Source organism: Ambystoma mexicanum, chromosome 3q, assembly GCF_040938575.1.
Source record: "Ambystoma mexicanum isolate Mex_15411 chromosome 3q, UKY_AmexF1_1, whole genome shotgun sequence".
Taxonomy (NCBI): domain Eukaryota; kingdom Metazoa; phylum Chordata; class Amphibia; order Caudata; family Ambystomatidae; genus Ambystoma; species Ambystoma mexicanum.
The window spans coordinates 181,539,102-181,552,532 of NC_090926.1; positions in this window are offsets into that span (position 1 = coordinate 181,539,102).

The following is a 13,431-nucleotide window of genomic DNA, read 5'->3' on the forward strand; positions in this document are numbered from 1 at the left end:
AGCTACAGGTGTTGCCTATCCTCCACCCAACCTTGTCCTGCAAGGGAGGAGATGAAGCAGTGAGCCAGGCATTCTGGGAAGCATAGTCATTAGATTAAAGAAGCATGCTGCTGCCAAAAACCTGGAATGGATCCGGGAGGGAAGTAACTTGGAAAATAAGGTTTTAGCGCTCCCAATTCATCACAGCACTGTAGCATTAGGTTCGGAGGAAATGTCCAGTAGGGAATAAACCCCAAAACATGCCCCCAAGTGGCGGGAACGGGAGCGAAGGGAGCGAGTCGTGACAGCATGTAAACATTCCTTTGTTGGACATAGATTTAGTCTTAAGCACAGAAACTGGTTTCGATGATATCTGCTCGGAAATCTTCGCAAAATATTTCAAGGTCATGTTTAGGGCCCATGGTTCAAGCACCATATATTTTGGTGATTTGTATTGTTCTCTTTCATAGAGGGACTCAATCCAATCCTGTTTTCTTAGTTTATCTTTTACTCCATAAGGGTTGGTCACCAATGAAGTCTCCAAATGCTCAAGTTGGAGCATGCATTTTTCTTTCCACTTCACTTTCTCAGTTGCCAGTTGCTGTAGAATTCTGTGAGGCCTGTCGGCGTTGGTCATTTTTATTTTCTTCATCAGCGATAGTGTTTTTCATACAATAATAGATTTGAGGGATTGCAGACCTAATTCGACTCTGATGGCGACCACTGGCAAACGTTCCCTCAAGGGACCTCCAGGTTTTCCATGCGAGATTTAGACTTGCTTCGCCCCCATAAGAATCAGAAATACCTTTTGCTTATAAAAGGTAAGAAGTGGCAACATTGAACATTTTCTGTATCTCGTATGCAAGTTGAACCCTTGCGAGGTTAGCATTTTGTTTTTTTGTAGTTCTGTTACAGATTATTTCTTCTATTGATCTGTAACAAATTGAATCTATCGTCTGTAGTTGTTCACAGCTTATTCTCCATCTAAAGTTTGTGCCTTTTTTACCAAGGTTATGGCCAAATGCAATTATTTTTGATTTTTCGATGTTTATCACCAAATTACTTGACAAATAGTAAACGCTGTAGTCCAATCTGCGTTTTATCCAGTAAAACTAGGTCATCAGCATAGATCATAGATGATATTGGTTGATTGTTGATCTTTGGTGGAAATGTTATTGTATCTTCTACAGTCTTGGGCAAATTTGCCAGGTATAGGTTGAACAAGGTTGCTGCTAACAGGCAACCTTGTTAAACTCCTCTCTCGATGTAGATTTCTCTTGATAGTTCTTCATTATTTATCCTGAACCTCATGGTTGTGTTTGCATGGAAGGCCTTGATAGTTTGAGGGGCAGCCCCACGCCTGTAGATTTGCCCATAATTTAAGTGTTTACACTATCAAAGGCTTGTTTTAAGTCAATAAATGCCAAGAATAGAATGGTTTTATTCTTTATTGACTCCAATTTTACTGTGTTCAGAAGAAAGAGTGAGGTGGTACTTACACCGTTTGTGAACCCTGTTTGCCTAGGGTCCAAAAGTTTGGCTGTGGTCACCCATTTTGTTAAGATGTTCTGTACATTGGACGCAAAATATTTTCCAATGACGTCCAACAAGGCTATTGATCTGTAGTTAGTCGGTTTGTCTCTTGGTCCTTTCTTAAAGATAGGGACGACAATGGCAGAGGTCCAGGAAGCTGTTAACTTGCCGACATCTATGATGGAATTGTAAAGAGCTACTTAAAACCTAGCCCAGTGTTCTGGAGCTGCTTTTAGCATAGAGTTCATTAGTCCATCAGGGCCAGTCGCATGAGACTGTTTCAGTTTTATTATCGTCTCTTTGATATCAGTCAAGGAAATATTGAAATTCCAAGGTATGGGCGATGAATTGTTGCCCACTGAATCGCTTTTTGAGACACCAGCAAATACCTCCGAATAATTCTTGACCCACTGTTGTTCTGGTACACCACTACTCAAACACCCTTGTTGGTTAAGGGTGATGTGATTGATGAGTGACCATGTGTCTCTGGAGTTTGGCTTGCATATTGCTTTCAGCATTATTTTTCCTTGTTCTTGATCGTGTTTTGTTTTAAAGCTTATCAACAAGTTCTTATAGTGTTTTTTTACTGCGGTTGAGAGGCAGTTTTTTTTTGTTTTTCTTTACATTTTTACAGCTTTTAGGTTTCATAAGCGGTTGTCTAAGATCTGTTCTTACCACTTAATAATTTGTGAGACGAGGAGCATAAGAAAGCCCTGAGATCTTTCCATCACTCAATTCCAGGTATTTGGCAGTTATAGATGTAATGTCTTCCTTATTGATTGTAAGACGATTGCCTTCTTGGTTTATCTTTATGGTATCTAACTTATGTACTGTCACAACTTCTATTTTTATATTCCAAGATAACCGCAAAAGTTGATGATCGCTACTTTTTTGTGGCACAATATCCAGGCATTCTATAAAATGCAGGAGGTTTTGCGAAGTCCATATGTAATCAATTGTGGAGGACTGACTAATATTACTCCAGTTTTTTCCTGCTGTATCGCCTGGTGTTTGTCCACTGAGCATATATAAATTACGAGAACTCCTGATTTGCATCCACTTTTGGCTCCTGGTGTTTAATGACAGAAAATCAATCTCAGAGGCCTTCAGAGAGTATCGATCGTTGTCTAGACATTTTATATTATGGCCTCCACGGATTAAAATGAGAGGTTTGCTTAGATCTCGGTAAGAGTCGTCTATGATGTTAGCCACTGTTTGTAAGAAGGTTAAAGTAGGTATCTTCTCCGGATTCCAGTAGAGATTTAACAAGATGTTGTGGGAGGGAGCATTCCCCTCGGGTTGAGAGTGCTGAAATATGGTCCACTGGACGATTGGGTTGGGTTTGTCTGTTTTAACCACTTTGAGATTGTGTTTGATCAATATTATTAATCCTATGCAGGGTCTACCTTGGGGCGGCACTGGGGGGGAATGCAAAGCATTTCCCCCCGGGGTCATTTTGGTGCTGCATAGGCCAGCGAGCTGGTCATGCATAGAGCGCCCAGTGGGGGGCATTTAAGGCTCGGGGAAGGTTCTGGAGCAGGCGACGGTTGGACATGTGTTCGACAGGTCGCCTGCTCCAGAGCCTTTCCCTGAGGGTCCGCTTAGTGAGGAGTTGAGGTAGGGAGGTTAGGGTAGTGTAGTACTAGTGTGGAGCGTAGGTTAGTTCAGTTTACAGTTATAAAATAGTCAGGAGGCGCCGTAGATAAGGCACCTCCCCTTACCTTTTAGTAGCGCTGCTTTTTGGCCGCATTTGTGTTGGTTTGGGGGAGTGGGTACGGGTGATTGTAGCGCAGCCTGCATTCGTGGGCAGCGCCGGGGAGAGCGTTTTCCCCCTTTACGCGGGTTTCTGGTTGCCATTAGTATCCGTGTGTGTCTTCACCAAAGGATCTGTTTTGTTGGGCTGCGGCGCGCGAGCCACGTTGGCCGGCACCCAGTGTGTACCCTGCAGAGTGATTTGAGCGTCAGAGGTGGCGTTTTTCTTTTAAAGGGACCGCACACCAGTTAAGCAGTTTAAAGGAGCTTACTTTCTTTATAACTTCGCGAGTAGATTTTTCTGCATTTTGAACCATATACGGTTGTGCCAGCCAGGTCGGGGTTAATTGTATTGGGTTTATTTGCCTCTGTGTGCCCCCCCCTTTTTTATTTGCATATATTTTTGGGGCAATTTAAAAAAAAATCGTTATTTAATTTAGTTCCTGCTAGTAGTAATAATTATATTCCGTTTTGGTCATTTACTTCTTCCATTTAGGTTATTGTTTTCCTTTTCTCCTCTGGGGTACTTTCTGGTTACTTTCAGGAATAATTAATAAGTCTGTAAGTGCATTTCTACAATTGTAGTGTACCTCTTATTGTGGCTTTTGTCCACAATTTACAATTATAACTTTTCTGGTTTATCTGAAGGGAGCCATTGCCAGTATAGTTGGCACTGCGCCGCCATTTTTCTTTCGCTGTAGAGGAAGGGCGCTGGTCTAGCTAGGTAGTGCAGCAGGGCATTGCGCAATTGTGCAGTTGCACTGCTTAAGTAGGATGGTGGGTCAGGGTGTTGAGAAGAACGGCATGGTGGATGCTAAGGACTTGAGGGAGGCTTTGGAGATCATTAGGGTATCCCTCATCCAGGAGGAGCAGGAGCTCCCTCCACCCACTACAGGAGCAGCAAGCAGCCCAAGATGCTACTCCAGCCTTGCCTGTATCAAGGTAGGCCATAAGGCTATTTTACAGCCGCTCCACGCTTCTCTCAGCGTGAGGCCGAAATCTCTGCAGCCCGCGGCGGATCTCCGAAATAACATCCGCATTATACCTGCTGCGGCTTATTGAGGCCGCTACAGCAGGATCTGCCTTCTTCATCACAGAGTGCAATTGACCATCATTGTACCCCACAAGGTTTTAAACCTCTCCAAAATGGCCGACCGTCTCTCCTGCAACCTCCTATCCGGACCACAACACTGCGCCTGATCGGATTGGTTTGTTCCACCTATTTGATACCCAATGAGAAGCCAGCAGGCTTCAAGCTGGCCCATGAACGAAGGCACTGAACAAAGGCACCTTTCCCCTGTTGTGAGCCTGTCGTGAGTCTGTCAGGAGCCGCAGGGAGCCCAGGGCCACGAACCCTGCACCCCAACCCTCTGCCCCTCCCCAGGGACCGCCTGCACTTGCTGCCAAACCTTGAGCTTTTAGACTCTCTCTGCTTGCCTCAACATGTTGCCAACTGCACCTGGCGGACTTCGATCTCAAAACTATGTAAGATCCTATAAATTACTGACTCAAATAGATTGCGAACTGCCCTTTACTCAATTTCGTAACCTGCTGCCTTCACCTTCAATGCACACCTGCCCCAGGCGCACGCAATTCTGTCCAGGTATCATGCATATATCTTGTTCCTGTGGGGTCTTAGATTAACATTCTGCTTCTGACTTGCTTGCCAAAATCTTGAGACCTGCTTATCTCTACCTAGCACACGTCAGGAAATTGTAATTAGGTTCTACAATCACTGCTCTCCAGTTTTAGCGCTATTGCAGTAGTTCATACCTATCTGTATAGGCCGCCCGTATGGTCAAATCTTGTTGCCATAGCTGCTCTTACATGCACACTGTATCTTTGTATTCTTTGTATCTTTGCCCAGGCTATGAATCTCGAATCTAGACAGATTGCCTTAGTTGCTCACACTTGCCTGCACACAGTATTTTGCCCTGGTTGTGAATCTCGAATCTAGTCAGATTGCCTTAGTTGCTCACACTTGCCTGCACACAGTATTTTGCCCTGGTTGTGAATCTCGAATCTAGTCAGATTGCCTAGTTGCTCACACTTGCCTGCACACTGTATTTATGCCCAGGTTGTGATTTCCGAATGATGTCCAGTAGCTACCCGACCCTCCACCTGACTGCTGCATAGGATTATTGAATCCTGGACCTAACCGCCCGCCTCTCTAGATGCACCCAGCAGCCACCTGCCTTGACATCTGACCGCCATATCTCACCTACACCTAACAGAATGTACCTACCAGGCATCTACTCCGTACTGCTGAGAGTAATTCTCCACCTTGTCCACCTATCCGGCCAGCCCAGCATACCTTTTGCCTGACCCCCATAGGCAACACCCGCCCTCTCATTATGTACACCACTACACCATGCAGCCTCACTGCTAGAAATGCCAAATTACGGGCTAGATTACCCAAACTATACGAGCCTCGAGCCAGGGAGTCCATACAGGCTAAACTGACTAACCGGACCTCACCTATGTACATGGTCACGCCTACCAACCATCCCACGGAAACTCCCAAGCATAGCCTAACTAATATGATGACTAAGCATAAGGTTCGCAACGCAACCACCCTACCCCCTAGCACCAAAACTATCACTCCGCCCATAAGAGGTGCACTAATTAATGCGCGATCTGTAGTAGCCCACGCCACAGATATAGCAGACCTTATCCTTGCAGATGAACTAGATTTCCTAGCCATCACTGAGTCATGGCTCCACGCAGCCGCTGGCCCAGCTCTCTCACTAGCCATCCCTGATGACTATACGATCCTCCGAGCAGACAGAACAGAATCCAGAGGCGGAGGCCTAGCCATAATTGCCAAATCACACCTCAACATCAGACTTGACTCCACTAACCACTTCCCATCATGTGAAGCACTCACAGCCAAGCTCCCCACTTGCAACTCCCAAACCATCAACATCCACGTACTCTATAGACCCCCGGGACTTCTAGGCTCCTTCGAGGAAGACCTCACCACCTGCCTCACCAACAACCTAAAAAATACCTCCCAGAGTCTCCTCCTAGGAGACTTCAATTTAGGCCTCAAAGACCGTAAAGATCCCCAGGCCACCCTCATCAACAATATACTGCTAGAACTAGGCTTTACCCAAAGAGTATCCACCCCCATCCACAACAAAGGTAGAACCCTTGACTGGGTAGCAGACCACAACTGTGTGGCCTCCATCACCGCCAATACTCCCCAACCATGGTCTGACCACCATCTCCTCACCTTCAAGCTTTAAACCTCAAGCCCTGTCCCTAATAACTTACTTGCCACAGCTATTCCCACGAGAAGCAAGAAAAATATCACAGCTGAAATTCTACCCACCTTGAACCAACTCCCAGCTACCTCCAACCCCCACCACCTTGTAGACAGTTATAACAACAGTATGCGACTCTATTGCACCCCTTAAACTGAGAAAATGTAAACCAAAAAAACACCTGAATACTTGGTTCTCTACTCACCTAAAAGCTCTCAGATCAGAGAAACGCATAAAGGAACAAGCTTGGAGACAATCCCGCACAGACACCAACAAGCTGATCCTCAAACAAAATAGCCTCCCTATACAAAAAAGAAATCATTCTCGCTAAACAAGAATCATACAACCAGAGAATCTCACAAGCCAAATCTAGCACTAAGGAACTGTTTTCCATCATCAAAGAGCTGGAAACTCCCGTCCCAGTCCCAGACACATGCATGAAAGATAAACAATGGTGCACCAGCGTCCAAAACGCCCTGTGCAATAAAATCACAGGCCTTCAAATCAAAATCAACAAGAAAGAAGCCCTATCTAATTACAATAACTCCACTAACACTCCCCCATGCCCTACACCTCAGAACCCCATACCTAATCCAATCACCCTTTTCAGCTTTCCCAAAGTATCTACGCTAGAAGTGGAAAAAATCATCCTCAGCCTTAAACCCTCCACCTTCCAGGGCAACCCTTGCCGCTCTCAAATCATCAAAGACGCGGCAAGAGACCTCTCACCTTTCATTACCAAACTCATTAACGCTTCCTTTTCATCAGGCATCATCCCCAATAATCTTAAAGAATCTTGGGTCCTTCCTCTACTCAAAAAACCCTCCCTAGATCCATCGATACCCACTAACTACAGACCCATCACCACTGTCCCTTTCCTGCTCAAAATATTAGATAAGGCTGCCTACCTACAAATACAAAAATATCTGGAACAGAACCACCTCCTGGGAATCTGGCTTTAGACCCCAGCACGGGACAGAAACGGCTCTCATTGACCTTAAGGCCCAAATCGACACTCAGAGATAACTGGGAAAACTGTCCTACTACTCCTCCTAGACCTCCCAGCAGCATTTGATTTAGTAGATCACAAAATCCTATGCAACCACCTGGACTCGGCTGCCCACTTCTCCCAAGAAGCCATCGGCTGGATCGAGTCGTTCCTAAGTAACTGATCGATGCGTGTCTTTTCCACCTCAGCTTCTGCCGACCCAATCCCCATCACATGTGGAGTCCCTCAGGGTTCCTGCATCTCCCCCACACTGTATAACGTGTTCACGAAGCCCCTGTTTGATGATTTTGACGGTCTGGGTATCACCTACACTAATTACGCCGATGATACCCAGATTCTCATCCCATTGACGGGAGATTACAACAAGGATTAGGCCTTCGTGAACAGGGTATACCTCATCATCCAGGCATGGATGGCCTCCCACAGTCTATGCCTGAATGATGACAAGACGGAACTTATCATCCTCGGTTCCACCCCTAATCTCAACAAACTGGACCTTAACTATTCCAGCTTCATCATAGACGGCAACCCCATTAAGGTAGCCAAAGAAGTGAAAACCCTGGGAATCTACCTAGACTCCGCCCTATCCTTCCATAAACAGGTCAGCTCCATGGCCTCTTCCACAGCCTACACCTGTAAACTAATAAGAGCAGCCAAACCCTTCTTATCCACTCAGAACTGCATCACCCTAGCCAGAGCCCTTGTACTTTCAAAACTGGACTATTGTAACGCCCTCTATGTAGGAGCTAACAAACAGATTACCAATAAAATCCAGACCCTGCAAAATAATGCCCTCAGAGCAGCACTCAGCATCCCCAAGAGAGAACACATCTCCAACTTCAGGAGAACTCACAATTGGCTCACCACCACCGATAAAATCATGCTCAAGATAGCCTCCCTAACACACAAATGCCTCAATAATGCAGCCCCCCGCTACCTTGACGACAGAATAAAGAGATACTCCCCTAACAGGCCTACCAGATCTACTAACGCTAACCTTCTTACAGTTCCCAGGTTCAACCGAACCTAAATAGGCGGCAACAGCTTCCAGGTGAAAGCTGCCCAACATTGGAACTCCTTACCACCTTCCCTCAGAACACCTCAAAACTATCCCCACTTTAGGCGCAGTTACAGTCAATGGTTAATGAATAAGGACCAATAATGGACCGTGCCACTGCTATCTATGTAAATATGTTTACCTACATATTGTGTATCACTGTACCCTTTGCAACTGTATCAACTCATGCATACAATGTATATTACTGTACAGCACTGTAACCAAGCTGTGAATAACCTTGCTGCTCCTGCGCCCTCATACCCCCGGGTCTGGCGCGCAATATAAATGAATAAACATAAACATTAGCAGGGCATTGCCCTCGTGCAACCAGTGGGCAATTTGGAGGACAGAGCAGAGCAGGCGGAGGGGCGCGCCAGGCGCAATAACATTCGCATAGTGGGGGTACCGGAGGGAATGGAAGGATCGAACCCCACGGATTTCGTTGAAACCATGCTTTTACAGGATATTACAGGCAGAGAGCTGACCCAGGTGTTCGCGGTCGAAAGGGCGCACAGGGCCCTGACCAGGAGACCGGCCCCAGGAGGCCCCCCGCGGCCGTTGATTGCAAAGATCTTGAACTATCGTGACCGCAAGAAGATTCTCAAAATTTTCTGGAAAGGGGGCACGATAGAAAGGGGGTCAGCGAATATAACAGCGTATCCGGATTACACGCTGCTTGTACAACGGAGTCTTATGTACTTTGGAACGGTGAAGAGGAGGCTCAGAGAGGCAGGCCACCGCTACATGTTGCTTTACCCTGCTAGGTTAAAGGTGATTCATAAGAACAGATCCCTCTTCTTTGAGACGTCGAGCGACGCGGTGGAATGGCTGGATATGCAAGGTCGACCACAGGAATCGGATGCCCAGACAGAAGCGGATGGAGATAAGTAGCACGCTGCAGAGGCACCCGTGGGGCCATAGCTATGACATTGGGACTAGAATATAGTTTGATATTGTGCTTGTGTGGGGGAAGTCACGGCATCTGCCGGCGGGTCCCGTTGAATTCACTTCTCCTAAACAGATGACTGGGAGCTCCTGGGGAGCAACCTCTGCACCCGATAGTAGTACACATAGTTAGGTCACTGTTAGATTGGTGACACCCCGCGGGGTCCTTGTTCTTGGTCACGAGACGGGTCCAGACGTGGGTAGGCCTGAGATCCAGGGATGGAGCTGGGCTATTGTTGGGGGTTGGTGGGGAGGGGGGGAGGAGTTGTGTGCAGTGGTGTGAGGTTGGGGAAGGGGGCAGGGGGCACGCTTCATTAACAGAAGGGAAAGAGCCAGGAAGCGACCCTACATGGGGACCATTATGGGGAGGGATGGGACGGAGATAGACCGACTAGATGGCATCGGGTAATCTCAGAATTGTGACTTGGAATGTACGGGGCCTCAACAGCTACCTTAAACGTAATAAAGTGATGATGTATTTAAAGAGGATGCGCGTAGACATAGCCCTGCTGCAAGAGACCCACCTCACTAGGGAAAGGCTGGAGGTGGTCGGGAGGAAATGGAAGGGCACCGTTGTGGAGGCGGCGTACTCAGCGTATGCCAGAGGGGTTGTCACTTGGGTGGCGCCCCATGTGCCGTTTCGAGTGCTTGATTCTACGGTGGACTCGGAGGGTAGAATGGTGGTGGTAACGGGTCTCTTGGAAAACAGAGAAGTACACATCATAAATTTGTAAGCCCCCAATAACAATACAGCGGCCTACTTTAGGACCCTCTACGGTAAACTTGGCCCCCTGGCAGGGGGGTACGGTAGTGTGGGGGGGACTTGAACTGTACCGTAGACCCCAGTATGGATAGGTCCAAGGACAGGGTAGGAAAAACGGCACCGGCGGCTAAAGCACTGAGTACCCTACTGAAAGACCTAGGCCTAGAGGATGCGTGGAGAAGGCTGCATCCCACGGATAGACAGTACTCACACTACACAGCGCCACATGATTTGTACACAAGGTTAGACTACATGTTTGTAACAGCCGGGATAGTGAGAGAAATAGAAGGAGCAGAATACAAAGCCTGAGTGCTGTCGGACCACTCACCCTTGGTGGTAGACTGGAGACACCAGCCCCCACGACCGCAGATCCCTACATGGAGACTTAGGACCGAGGCTCTGCGGGATGAGGGGTTTCGGGAGGGCCTGAGGGACGCCATTGAAGAATATTTTGATACAAACACGGGAAGCGTAGGCTCTTTGGGCACATTGTGGGAAGCGTTTAAGGTGGTGGTGCGTGGGGTAGCTATCTCCCAAGTTAAGAGGCTACATGGATGGGGTCAAAAGGGAGCTCCGGGAGGCGGAAAGGGAGTTAGAGGAGCTCACGCGTTGCATGAGAACCGCTCATGATAACAGAACCAAAGTAGAGGAGCTACAGTTGTCCTGCAGTGCACTCTGGGATAGACTGTGTAGACTCAGCTACAGGAAATATACAGAGAGGATACATGCAGGGGGCGACAAGCCGGGCAGATTGCTGGCTTGGCTGTACAAGAGTGAGACCCCCCGCTCGGTGATTAGTGAGATTCAGGGCGAAGGAGGTAGCATATGCAACACCCAGAAAGAGGTAAATGAGGAATTCCTTAAGTTTTACAGACACTTGTATGAGGACATGGGGGAGGATATGGGCCAAGACATACTAGACACATTGGGGGACATTGAGCTGCCCACCTTAGATGATCTAGAACGTTCTGAGTTGGACGCACCCGTCACCTCGGATGAGCTGGAGGTAGTGATTCGGAACTTGCCCACTTATAAGGCGCCGGGTTCGGATGGGCTGCCCAGCGAGTTCTACAAAACGTACCAGCAAGAGTTGCTCCAACCACTGCTTGCCACTTTCAACGAGGCCTATGAGAAGGGAGAACTCCCATTGTCCCTCCGTGAGGCTGTAATCATCCCACTCCTGAAACCAGGCAAGCCGGCCGCGGAGCGAGGGTCCTACAGACCGTTGTCCATGCTCAACCAGGACAGCAAAATACTCACGGCGGTGCTGGCTAATAGACTGAAGAGGGTGATTAAGAAACTGATACACCCAGATCAGACGGGATATGTTCCGGGTAGGAACATCACCGATAACCACCAGAGGCTACACCATGTCATAGACCAAACTGAGGAGGACACGGGCGAGCTGGCTATAGTGTCGTTAGACACGGTCAAGGCCTTTGACTCGGTACGATGGCCCTGGCTGAAAGCGGTCCTGAAGGGGTACAGAGTGGGACCCGGATACCTCAGATGGGTACAGTTGTTTTACAGCACCCCGATGGCGAGGTTCAAGACAGGGTCCACGGTCTCAGATTCTTGGCAACTGGGCAGGGGGACCAGACAGGGATGTCCCTGGTCACCTATGCTATATATACTGGCATTGGAGCCGCTGGCAATATGCCTGCGTCAACAATATGGGGAGGTGGGCATAAACACGGCCAGTGGAGAGCACCTGATATCATTATATGCGGATGATATGCTCCTTTATTTGCGCTACCCAGAAGAAAACTTACAGTACGTCCTAGAGGTGATAGAACGGTACGCCATCCTCTCCGGTATATCGGTGAACCCTGGAAAGTCCAGCCTGTTCTCTTTGGGTAGATATAGGAATGTCCCGGTGCAGAGGCTGCCTGTTCTGCCAATACCATGGCAGCCCGTAACATTTAGGTATTTGGGAATAAACGTTTATCACAAGATCGAGACAGAACACAAGCACAACACGAAAAAAGCGATAGAGGGGATTAAGAACAGTATGGTATTCTGGTCCAGATTGCCCCTGACCATGAGGAGGAGGGTGGCCTTGCTCAAGATGGTGGTCCTGCCTAGACTCTTGCACTTCTTTATAAACGTCCCGTTTCTGATACCCAGGAGCCTATTCGCGAAACTTCACAGCGTATGTAGGGGTTTTGTGTGGGGCAGCTCTAGGAATAGGGTGGCTCTGTGGAAGCTCCAGAACCCGTGTGACGGGGGGATAGGCCTGCCTAACTTCGAACTCTATTACCTGGCGGGGCAGCTGCAGTACGTGGCCAGGTGGCTCTCGACTGAAGATTCGGCGGAAGCCAGGCTCCTGCGCGAAGATACAGCCCCATACTTTCTGATAGAAGTGGTGTGGTTGGGCAGAGATAAACTGGTGGGCAAGGGGCGGCTACTGAGGTTGGGCTGGTAGATCTGGCACAGGACATGGAAGATTGGGGGGGATTCGGAACCATACTCCCAGCAGGCCCCTTTGGCGGCTCTGTGTGGGAGCGACTCTCAACTACTTGAATCGGTCCGCAGATACTGGGAACAGGTAGGCCTACCCACCCTCGGGGATATATGGCAGGAAGGGGAGGCGGTGGACTTTCAGCGACTGCAGGAAGAGACGGGAGTACATGGTGGCCAATATATAACCTACACTAGGCTGGTGAAAAAGACTAGAGAAAGATGGCCAGAGACAGTGCTCGCGGAGGATCCAGATGCCTCCCTGGAAACCATGTATGATGTATCGGAGGGCGGGCACGAAATATCGAGGATATATGAGCTCCTGCGAGCAAGGGCAGGGACGGAGTTGCTACAATTGAGACAAGATATGAGGAGGAGGTGGGAGGACCCATGACGGATGGGCAGTGGGAACGGGCCCAGAGGTACCATAAAAAGGTGTCCCGTAACGCGAGATTCCAACAGCTTCAATTGTATGTTACCCACAGGGCTTATTTAACCCCTGGGGCGATTGCAAAGTTTGGGGGATCAGCTATGCAGCAATGCCCCAGGTGTGGTGAGGTGAACGCGGGACTGTTAAACATGTTTAGGGCTTGCCCGGAGGTGCATAGATTTTGGAACGAGGTCAAGACGAGACTGGCTGGCAGGGGGGTGGTGCTGGATGTGGAAT